Consider the following 12,421-nt stretch of genomic DNA (forward strand, 5'->3'; position numbering starts at 1 on the left):
GGCTTGGTCCCCCTTCTACGTGTATCTTTTGTTCTGACGAAAAAAAAGGATTGAAGAAAATTTTCAAATTTTGAACCAACAATATCAAAAAATTATACATTAAACAATAGAGCCCAGGGAAAAAATCATTTAAAGGCATCAGATTGACAAAAATAAAAAACAAACAAGATGTGAATTTAAACAATTCTTCACATAGAACTTATCCTGAATAATGTTATGATTTTTCAACAGGCTCTTAGCAAATTGGAATTGTAATAAATTGAGAACTCAAAGATTAAAAAAAAATTAGTTTGTCAGTTGACCAATCATGGTAGATATCACATTGGAAAAAGAAGCAACGAAGAAAAAAGATTCTCAACCTCGACAGAAAGAAAATGCACCAATCAATTTTGAAAGTTTATTTTGTCACATTCTACACCAATCAATTTAACAAATTACCTACAATTTTTATTTTACTTCAAAAGTTTATTTACTTTTTAACCCCCAACACACAAACAAGTCTTTTTTCTACTTCTTTGCCCCTATAAAAAAGCTTCATAAAGACGTACAAAAACAAAAATGTTTCAGACAAAAAAATGAAACATAAGAGACAAAAAACAGATAAAAAGGAAATTGGGAACATGGATTAAACAAAAGAAAATGCAAAGGCTGATGAGAAAAAGAATTGAGAGTCTTAGAGATAGGGAAAATTATGGAAAACCCTCACTCTAATCCGGAGTCATCTTTGAGAAGCATACAACCTTCCACCTACAACACCCTAAAAAATACAATCAAGTAATTAACAAAAACACCAATGATGATGATACTGAGAATTTCTGAGAAAGGGAGTACTGGGAGTTTAAAAGGAGAAGCAATCTTCATATTTTTTTTTCTTTTATAATAGTGGGTAGACCAATTTATCCAAGATTCAGATGATGAGATTGGGAGGGAAGGAGAGGTAGAAGAACTCCGGGAGATGGAAGCGTAGAAGATGGTTGGAGAGAGGAAGAGAAGAGGAGAAAATTTTTGACGTCTATCATAAAAATCTCAAGCCCATTCCCATTGCTATTGTCATTGAAAAAGCAAGGAATACATAACCTATCACTGAAAAAGCCGAGAACAAGTAACCTAATTCCCCCAATCAAATCAATCAAATTTGTGGTTAAAATAAGGGTAAAATACCAAAAACCCCCGTGTGGTTTGCCAAATGTACACTTTACCTCCCTATGATTTGGAAACCTACAATTTAACTCCCTGCCGTTTCAACTAAAGTGAAATCTAGCAGAAAACTTCTAAACTAACGTTTGAACAAAAAATGCCAAAATTGCCCCTCTATAAGTCAATTCCTGGAAGAATGTTTCATGCATTTGAGAATGGGTAAAATACCAAAAAAACCCCTGTGGTTTACCAAATATACATTTACCTCCCTATGGTTTGGAAACACACAGGGGTATCTTTGGCAAGTGAAAATATTATCGCAACCACAACTCTCAGCAGAAGCGCGTGGCACTCAAATACCGTTATTGTAGATGATTTCTGTCAGATTTCACTTTAGTTGAAACGACAAGGAGTTAAATTATAGGTTTCCAAATCATAGGGAGGTAAAGTGTATATTTGGCAAACCACAGGGGGGTTTTTGGTATTTTACCCATAAAAAAAAGACCCCAATTTGCAAGCATCCAGTCACGTGCATTACTCATGGAGGACTACAACTTTTCAACCAATCCTAAAATGACACGTCAGCAGCAACCACAAACATTTTGACACGTTTCTTAAGTGCTTAATCTATATGTGTTAAAAACTCAGCACTTGAAACAGACTAATATTCTTAAAAAGAAAACTGGGGACTATGCTGCAATTTCGAAAACTTACTCTTCTTCCCCAAACAAGACACAGAAATGCTACTACCCTGCTTCCATTCACCAGCAAGCCACTAGAGACCAGGAACTAGAGAAGTACGGCAAGAAAATTTTACAATTTTCTATAGTTACATTCTTTGGCCTATTTTAGAGCTTGCTTTAATCTAGAATTGAAGGATTATTCTACTCCTTTAGAAAATATTGATTTCAGATGTAGAGTAATCTTGAACCGGTGGTTGTTAAGTGGTTCTAGTGCAAAGATCAAGTGATTAGGACCCTTTGGAATGTTCTCCGAAAGGGTACTTGTTAGAAACTTGTCATCAAAAGAGAGTTACTATTGAAACTCAAAGAATGACGAACTTCGGAATGAGGTATGAGTGAGAAGATTATTGAATGATCAATTTTGCAGCATGAGAGTAGGAAGGGTAGTAATAATGGTAGTGGTGGTTGGGGCTTTGGGAGAAAGAGGCATTTTGGGTTAGAATTTGCTGAAATAGAGTTAGAATTTGCTGAAATAGAGTTATTTTTCTATATCTAACTATTATATAAGATCCAGTTGATTTTTACGGTAGCAACTCCAAGAATTGTCACATGGCACAATGAGAGGCATGAAGAGCTTTCTTTGTTTCCTTCTTTTGCTTTCAATACTTTTGGGTTAATGCTGCTAAACTTTTCTCCTCCCCTCTAATTATTATGTAGACCTAGTGAACCAACCTATTCATGGATTATTTAGGTCCATAATAGCTGATTACTATTGCGACTTTAGTCAAGAATAAATAATTAATCGAGAAATATTTGATATTAATAAATTTATCAATTATTACTTTGAATAAATGTATATTTAACTATTGTATAAGATCAAGTTCATTTTTACGGTAGCAACTCCAAGAGCTGCCACGTGACACAATGAGAGGCATGAAGAGCTTTCGTTGTTTCCTTCTTTTGCTTTCAATACTTTTGGGTCAATGCTGCTATATAAACTTTTCTCCTCCCCTCTAATTATTATGTAAACCAAATGAACCAACCTATTCAAGGTTCATTTAGGTCCATAATAGCTTATTATTATTACCACTTTAGTCAAGAATAAATAATTAATTGAGAAATATTTGATATTAATATATTTAATTCAAAAATCAATTATTACTTTGAATAAATATATAAGCATAACAATTTAAGTGTAAATGCAAGATTAATATTCATAATGCAACCTTATTTTTCTATAGATTTTTAAAATTATTTGGACTTTGAAGGAAAACAAAATACCAAAATTGATATTTTTTTCTAGTGAGAGTAGACACATTATGATAGGATTTAAATGCTAGATTAATTATTTACAAAGCATATATGATGAAGGGACACAAGTGATCAAGGATGATCAAGTTACGAGTGATCGAGTTATATAAGTTGTGACAGCCCCACCTTCCCCTAAGGCGTACCAAAGGGGTTAGCGGACTGCTTGCCCAGCTCTCGCCAGGACTATCGAGCAGTTAAATGAAATTGAAAACGTTCAGGAAGGAAATAGTGCGCTCAAACGATTCAAAGTCGCCAAACGGCAAAACGAAAATCGAAACCACAATGAATAGGGGTTGCCACGTCACCATCCAACTAGGAGCCAAACAAATACAGATATGGCCATATAACTCGCGAAAACATTCCCAATCCAAATAGGACACATGAACAGGGTAAATAGTTTTATATACATACGTTTGTAATTTACGAAACAAAAAGAAGATAATTAAATCAAAATACATTTAGGGTTTTCCAGCTATCGAAGAGCTTTACAAAATATATTAAAACTAGCTCGACTCGTGCTTCAAAACATCTTAGCCTCAAAAGTGGTTCCCTGTAAGGAAAACAAAGATAACGGGAAGGGGGCGAGCTTACGCTCAATGAGGTACCAAAATAATAGCAAGTAAGAAAAGTGGAACTTCATATTCAATTAGTCACATATGCGAATCAAATAAAGAAATGAACAAACACCATAGACAGAAAGGATACGGGTGGCTCTCAGGAGCCAAATTCCCATTTGCTTCACCGAAACTTGATCGAAATAATAGTTGACACTCTGTCAACGTTAAAGAAGTAACCAATACCGTAGACTCCATTTTCTCCGATTCCTTCCACCTCACATACCCCTACTGGGCCCGAATTCCAATCAGTTCAGAAATGGTAATACTCGAGTATACCGGAATCAAGGGTCTCAATACCCAAAGATCCCAAAACAGACTACCGTGGTTCGTTATCTAATTGACCAGGCCCTTGCCGGCCCGACTCGAGTAACTCGCCACAGGTGTTGAGCTCAGAGGTCACAGAAAGGTCGTTGGATACAAGCTTCCAAACGACGTCCGAACAAATACAGATACAGATACAGATTCAGATATAGATACGGATACAGATACAGATAACAGATTCAGATTCGCACCAAAAATTGGCATATGAACAGACAAGAGAACGAGTGTGATAAAGTACACCCTCGTCTCAAACAAAATAAACAGATAGTGCCGTCATTTAAATCGCAGATTGCAGAGGCAGAAGCCAGGTTAAATAGCAAATGAGGGGAGTGGTACACTCACCGATTCACGTAAAGATACTTCCAAAAGTTTTCACGCCAGTGTGGCTTTAGTCGCCAAGAAACCCTAAAATAATCGAAGTAAAACAATTGAAGGTTCCATATCCAAAATCGAGTAAACAAAATGTACAAGTGAGGCCCGACTACTGGTCGTATGCCTCGCCAAATACTTACTAATGCAAGAGTGCAAAACATGATTTTTGGGAACGAAAAGGTAACAAAAGGACCTAGGGCTTGAGCGACCCAAAAGCACTTCAATTCTACCAAAATGCAATTCAAACTTAAAGGAACCAAACGGCCTAGAAAATTGGACAACACCTCCCCTAAATTTGCTTACTTTTCCAGCCATCAAGGCTTCCTTTTTTTGTTTTCCTCAATCACTCCCAAAGTCACACACAAAATAATTTCATTCAATAGCCATTCAATAGGCTCCAAGTAGTACAAGTACAATTCAAGCTAGGGAAAAGTCCGGAAATGAAGTTAAACTTTAAATCCTAAAAACAGTTTTTGACATCATTTTGCGGTTTTCGTACCATTGGCACTACGATTATCGGATGGAGGTGAAAGATACACCGTTTCGAAGCTAATAGATAGGGCTACAATGTTACAGAAGATCACTCAGACCAGTTCATAGTGCAACTAGGTCAAAAATTCAGTATACTAAACCAGAACCGTAAAAATAGGTGAACAAACTGCATTCTGGTTAATGAACTGTAATTCAGTCTACCTAACTCCAAATCAAGTGATTCAAAAGCCATCCGAAATATAAGACATCAGGTTACATTTCATCAGAAGACCTCAACAACCAAATCAGTCATATTCCCCATCAAATTAGCCAATTACAGAAGCAATTCTCAAGTTCGGGTAGAAACAGGGCAGCAAGGGTATTTCGGTCTTTTCACAAGCTACGCTACTCCGATTGGCCTGAAATTTTACAGGCATCTATAAAATGTCATTCCCTACAACTTTCATGTTTTAACCCAAGGCTAATTCGGCCTCTAACTATGATGAACAGTGCCAGGTAGAAATAAGAGGAATGAAACCCTAACTTTCAAATTTGCTTTCCAAAACAGAAATTTTCTGCAATTAGCTACCATTCACACACCAAGGCTTCATTCTAGATCATTTCCAATCATCATACATGGCCACACCACATGAATCATATAAAATAGAAAAATTATGCATAAAATCAAAAATCCATCAAACACCACCAAAAGTCATGAAATACTCCACAAAATTTCATCTTCAACTACCACACCTACTAATTTCACCCCATAACCAACAAGGAAACAATTTCTTAACCACTTACCTTACAAAACTAGATACAAGGTAGATGAGAGTCTTTCCCTCCAAACAAAAACCACCAAGCACTTCAATCACTCCTAGCAAGTAAGTTTTATGGAGGAATTTGAGAAATAAACGGTTGGATTTCGAGATTTGGGCAAGAAAAGGAAGCAAAAGTTGAAGAGTTTTCTCTTGTTTCTCTCCAAGAGTGGCCGGCCAAAAGGATGAAAATGGAAGCTAATTTTTGGTCAAAATTGGTTTAGTAAAGGTAAAGAAAGACTAGTCAAATGCCAAGCTCCAATCACAATGCAACATGTGTCCATCTCGAGCTTATCTCATTTCTTTTGTCTTGCAAGAATTAATGAACTAGCCAAACCCTTAATTATCTCATAACACCATGTAATATAATCCATGTATACAAAGCTGCTCCAAATGAACAACATTTACCGCACTTAACGCACTAGTGGGTCGCACGTCCGGTATACGCTCTTAATTTCTCAAAAACTAACCAATACTAGAAAAATCATTTAAAAAATAACTTTACTCATAAAAATTATTTTTAAAATTTTTTGAATAAAGAAAATATGGAAAAACGTGCAATTAAAAGAAAATAAAACCCTAGAAATTAAGAAAATTACGGGTCCTCACATAAGTTCCAAGCGGTCCAATGACAAGAGCTCGTGCAAGAAAACAGAGAGAATCACTTCAAGCTCTTGTGTTCACCATTCAAGATCGAGTTGGGGATGATTTGAGGATCATAGAAGGCTTGGACAATGAAGATTCAACACTTTAGACTTTGCTCCAAGTTGAAGAGTCAGGTCAAGATGGAATGCAAGTTGATTAGCTAGTTAGTCATTTGGGTAGTCTTGTTAAGCAAGGGTTTATTTGTCATTTATCTCACTGTTTTAGCTGTTAATTTTAAGCTTAATAATTCAGCCAACATTGTCCTTATTTTAGCCGAACTCTAGTCATTAGTTTTAGAGTTTAGCTAAGTCCAAAGAACTTTAGGTTTGAGTCATTGTAAGGCTATAAATAGCCTAGTCTTTTCCAATATTTTTAGTTAATCAGTTTTTACAATAAAATTTGTGAGTTTATTCACTTTCTCTTGTCCAAGAGAGCTTCCTTTGAATACTTGAGAGTTTTCTTAAGTTATTCAATCCGAACTTATCAATCAAGTAAACACCTTGGTTATGGTGTTCTTCTACCAATACCTTTGGTTTGCTAAAAATACTAAAGTTGTGGGTCGAGCTTTGTCTTGGTTCGTGACTTGTGGTGTTAGAAGGGTCAAGGTTCCGCATTCCAACTTGTGTTCTTTATCTAGATCCGGGGATTGGTTGAATACGAGTTCTTACCTTCGGACGGGTTCGTATCAGTTGGTAATCAGAGCTGGTTGACAAATTCAAGTATATCTGGTCATGTCTTGTAAGTTTTTCTTGTGTTTTCAAATTTGGTCGTTCGTTTTTGATAGTTTTTTCACTAGATTGTCTTTCTCGTTCTTGTTCCTTAATCCGTGGTTACTGTCCGCTTCTTGTTTGAGTCTTAATTACCCAAATTGTGTCTTGTTTCTTGTGTTTTAACCTTGTCGCATCTTGTCCTAAGTAGTTATTCAAATCTGGTCATTGTTATTGATCATAAGGTCGCTAGGGTTAGCTAATTCCATCCGCATCCTTACTTGTTGTTCGCATGTGTTAGTGGCTGTCAAATTCTCACTCTTGTTGCATCGTGTTTGGTCTTGTTTGTGTCTCCTCGTTCTTCTTTCTTGATGCTTGAAATTATCTATAGTCAAAAAACAAAAAACAAAATCTGGTCGTATTGTGTCTTGAAGATCCGTGGGTCAGACTAGGGTCTTTCTTGACAAAGGGATTAGGGGTGTGTCTTGCACTAAAACCGAGGCTGTTTACCTTTGTTTCTTGGAAGTTCTTGATAATATCTTGAATTTCTAGAAATTCTTGCGTGAATCTTGAAGTATTGGGTTGGTAAACTAGGGCTCTTGAATTCTTGAAGTCAAGTTGACCATATCTTGAATTTGACCAAACCCTAGTTCTTGTTTCTTGAAGTTTGGGGCTGATCTTGAGAAAAACCCTAAACCAAAGCCTTGTTTCTTGAGTGTGATCCAAATTGAAAGAAAGAAAAGAAATCTGGTTGCATTAAAAAAAAAGGGAGAAAAGAGAACGCAAGAAAAGAAAGAAAACCATAATCGGAATCACAAGAAAAAGGAAACAAACTTGAATTGAGAAACCGAGTTGACTTGGGTTTGCAAAACAAATCCTAGTTGCACTCAAATTGCCCAAATTCAGATTGCTAGCCTTTGCACACATGAGAAACCAGAAAATCAGCAGCTAAACTACCCAAAAACAACCCAAGAAACTTCGTTTAAAACTTCTAAAAATCCAGCCAAGTGCAATTCGGATAGAGCTCCCTCTAGGGTTCAATTGCCATTTTTATCCTTGTTTGAGTCGAAGTTGTGCAATCCGCCTCACTGTAATTTGTGTTTTTTTTTTTTGAGTTTTCCAGCTTTATTTCAAGTCTAAAGGTTCCACAAACAAGTCCAAATCAGTCTTGGTTTACACTTAGTCGTTAGTTTCCAAATTTGGGTCAAGAGTCAAGTCAATACCTTCCTAATCTTGGAGTAATCCTTAAGGGCAGCAACCTGCAATTTTCCAGCTTATAATTCACATATTTTTGAGTCCTTATCAGTCCATTTAACTTCAAAACATCTCAGCCTCAAACGCCACCATCTTGTGTAACCTTGGTGAGAGTTTGATTGAATTTCTTTGAGAAAATTCTGATTTCTTCAAGAGAAGCAATCAAGTGACTTGAGAAGTGTTTGCTCTTTCTTTTTAATAAAAGAAAAAAATATATTGATAAAAAAAAGTGACTTAAGAAGTGATTGGTGAGAACATTAGAGTGTTTTAAACACTTGAGTGATATACGAGGGTGAGAGAAACACGAAGGGAGTGAGTGAGGCATTTTTTACTAACATTTGTTGAGTTTTGCAGGTTTAAACCATGACTAATGAAAATGATCTTACCATTACTCAATTAGCCCTTAAAATGGATGCTATGTGGACCGACATACAAAGGAGGTTGGACCAAAGGTTTGAGTCCATCCATGAGAGGATTGATCACTTGGATTCCGCTAAGAGTTCCTCTAAGAAATCAAGGAAGAAACAATCCATAAATGAATCTAGTGATTCAAATGCGGACACGGAGCTTGAGGGACTTGAACCAAGGAAGCCAAGGAGAAACACCAAGCCTATTGGTGATGCAATCAATGGAATTAAAATGCAAATTCCACCATTTCAAGGGAAATCAGATCCGGACGCGTATCTTGAATGGGAGAGACGGGTGGAACTTGTTTTTGATTGCAACAACTACACGGATGAGGAAAAGTTGAGGCTAGTTGTCATAGAATTCTCGACTATGCTATAGTTTGGTGGGATCAAGTGGTTACAAGTAGAAGGAGATGTGGTGAATCGTCTATAACCACTGGGACTGAGCTCAAACGCCTCATGAAGAAGCGATTTGTACCAAGTCACTACCATAGAGACTTGTACCAAAAGCTTCAAACCTTATCACAAGGCAATCGCTCAGTCGAGGACTACTACAAAGACATGGAAATCTCTATGTTTAGAGCTGACATTTGAGAGGATAGGAAAGCTACAATGACCCGCTTTCTCAATGGTTTGAGGCCAGCAATTGCTGACCAACTTGAATTGCAATATTATGTTGAGTTGGAAGACATGGTGGAGAAAGCAATCAAGATTGAGCGAAGGCTCAAGAGGAGGGGTACAACCAGAAATTACATCTCCAATTTCAGTCCAAATCAATGAAATTTCCAGCCAAGGAGGGAAGATAAGATCACGAGCTCCACAGCCAATTTGAAGCCAAAACAAGAGGTTTTCTCAACCTCTCGGCCAAGCGCTCCTAAGGCCGAATCTAGGGGAGCTTCGAAATCAGCAATGGAAGCTTCAAAACATAGAAATCGTGACACTAAGTGTTGGCGATGTCAAGGAGTTCGACACATTACAAATCAATGTCCAAATCAAAAAGCTATGCTTGTATTGCCAAATGGAGACATCAACACTGATGATGAGGAGGAAGAGTACAATAACATGCCTTCATTGGTTGAGGATGATAATGAGATTGAGGAGATCCCAACTAGTGATAAAGTTGGTTTAGTAGCAAGGTGAGCACTAGCTAGTCAAGCTAACTTCAACGTGAGAACATCTTTTACTCAAGGTGCCATGTGAACAACAAAGTTTGTAGATTGGTAATTGATCCTGGGAGTTGCACTAATGTTGGTAGTACATTAATGGTGGAGAGACTGTTACATGAGTACACCAAGAACACACATTACATGAGTACACCAAAGAGAAATTCCTCCAAATCTCATTCCAAGCCCAAACCTGTTAAGGAAAACAAATCTACAAGGTGAGCAAAACGCTCGTGAGGCCAAGAACACACATGCAAGCACATTGTTCAAGTAACAATCCCAATTCAACAAGTAAAGCAACAATATTGCAATAAATAACAATTCGAGCGGAAAAGTAAACAGAAACAATTCAAGGATATCGGAGCTCTCAGGAGCTAATTTCCACTTGTTTTGCCAATGTCATTCGTATACCTTCCCACGATGACACTCCGTCAACTAGGTCGGTATTTCCATTCCGTAGATCACCACTTATTTCCCTCCGTCCACCGTGCACCTCCAAGGCCCGTAAGACATTTATAAGGCGATACTACACGAGTATGTTAAGCAAGACCTCTCATTAGGTCAGGCTTAATTATCTCATGGCTCGCCAAGGTTCCTGACCAAGACCATGTCGGCTCGAGTCCAAGGTCGGCCTATGAGTTTGGGCGTCCCCCATTTTCATTTGAAAGTCGAGGAGATTCACTCCAACGACGTATGCAGCCATAGCATACCATTTCATTTCATTCAAACATTCATTCGTCTCATTTCATTCAATTGAGTCATTCATAATTCATTCATTTCATTTGAATCATAAGTCGTTCATTTCAAATAAGAACGAGTGCAGTAAAGTACACACTCGCCTCCATTTTCAAAGTCTCCAAACAATCATAACAATTAAGCATGTATCAAGTATTCATACATTTGACACTCACCAATATAAGAAATGAGGAAGAAATGTCCCTCGGAGCTTTAGGCGTTCACTGTGGGATCCTCTTGAAGGCCTTCTTGTGTGCCTGAGTAATTAACAATAGACTATCATTTACAAACCCCTACTATTAAAGAAGATCGTGCCATAGTACAATCTTAGAAACTTTCGTGAAACGAGCCTTATTTATCCTAAATCGAGGCTCTCAAGTGGGGTTTCAAAGTACAAGAGAAATTTAGTTTTCATCTTGAAAATCAAGTATAAAACGTTCAAGTAATATCGAAGGAATAAGGAGTACTTGAAAAGCTCCATTTCCTTGGAATTCGAAAAATTTCAGTTTTGAAACGATATATTAGAAAAATCGTATCTCACGGTTTACAAGTCAAAAATTGGAAAACTTGGTACTGTTGGAAACCAATTCCAAGGTACTAAAAGTTCATAGAATACACTTTCCCATGATTCCAGACGGAAAGTATTCAAAAATTGTCTCAAAGTTGCTGTTTTGAACATGAAGACAGCTTTCGGGGTTGGTTTTTGGCCAAATTTGGAAATTCGACAAAATTCACTCAATTTGAAATAGCCTTTGAAATTTGGAAATCTATTAGAGTTGTAATCAAAGTTTAAAACAAAACAAGCAGAACGAGAATTTTAGTTTTGAGCACCAAGATATGGTTGTTCAAAGTTACCCAAATTTCCTTGTGAAACAAGGGTTTTCCAAAATCAAGTCATGAATTTTGGAGGTTTAGTTGAGCAATGAAACGGCCTAGGAATAACACCAAAATTAGCAGTATAATACTGCCATATAAGGGTTGTTCCTCTACCAAATTTCATGGATAAATAAGCACAAAAAGTGGGTTAACAAAACCGTTAAAATCATAAGAAATTCTAAGGCTAAACTGCCTTTGAACTTCCATTTTGCCGTTTCCAAACATTTGGTCAAGGAACATCTCAAACATGGTTCATTCCAGTAGGAAATGTCCAAAATATGTTCAAGGTACATTCGATAGATGATTTACAATAAGAAACTTTGGATAACAAGTCCCAAACCGTAGTTAGTTTCAAATCTGTCCAAAACACTGTTTTCGTTCACAAAGTCAGTTTTGAATTTCGATTATAAATCACTCAATTCCACTCCGAATTGAACGTGGTTGGTGGAGTTAGAAAATAGACTCACAAGGCTATATTTTCTCAGAAGAAACCATTTTCAAAATCTGTCCATAAACAGCTCATTCGTAAGCATCAATTGGCAGCTCATGTGCTGCCTTCCAGGAAGTAATGAAACAGGACAGTGGATTTCAAACAAATGGTTTGGCTCACTCAAATGGAACCATAATGTGCCTTTTATACCGTTGGAAATTTGGGAATGTCTAGTTTCCAGTGCCGCAAACGGCACTCGATTCTGACATCGGAGTAAAAAGATATAGTCAAAACAAAAACACTGCCTGGGTGAATACGGGATTAGTTTTCAGATTTCTAAGCTTTCGTAAATCCAACATTTGGGTGACCAAATCAAGTTATTTTTCAATGAAACATTTTACACAACCAATCTAACATGTAAAAAACATAATCAAGCCATTAGAACCTCAAAATTTTGCACAAAAGTGGTTGGAC

Source organism: Coffea arabica, chromosome 6c (assembly GCF_036785885.1).
Source record: "Coffea arabica cultivar ET-39 chromosome 6c, Coffea Arabica ET-39 HiFi, whole genome shotgun sequence".
Classification (NCBI taxonomy): domain Eukaryota; kingdom Viridiplantae; phylum Streptophyta; class Magnoliopsida; order Gentianales; family Rubiaceae; genus Coffea; species Coffea arabica.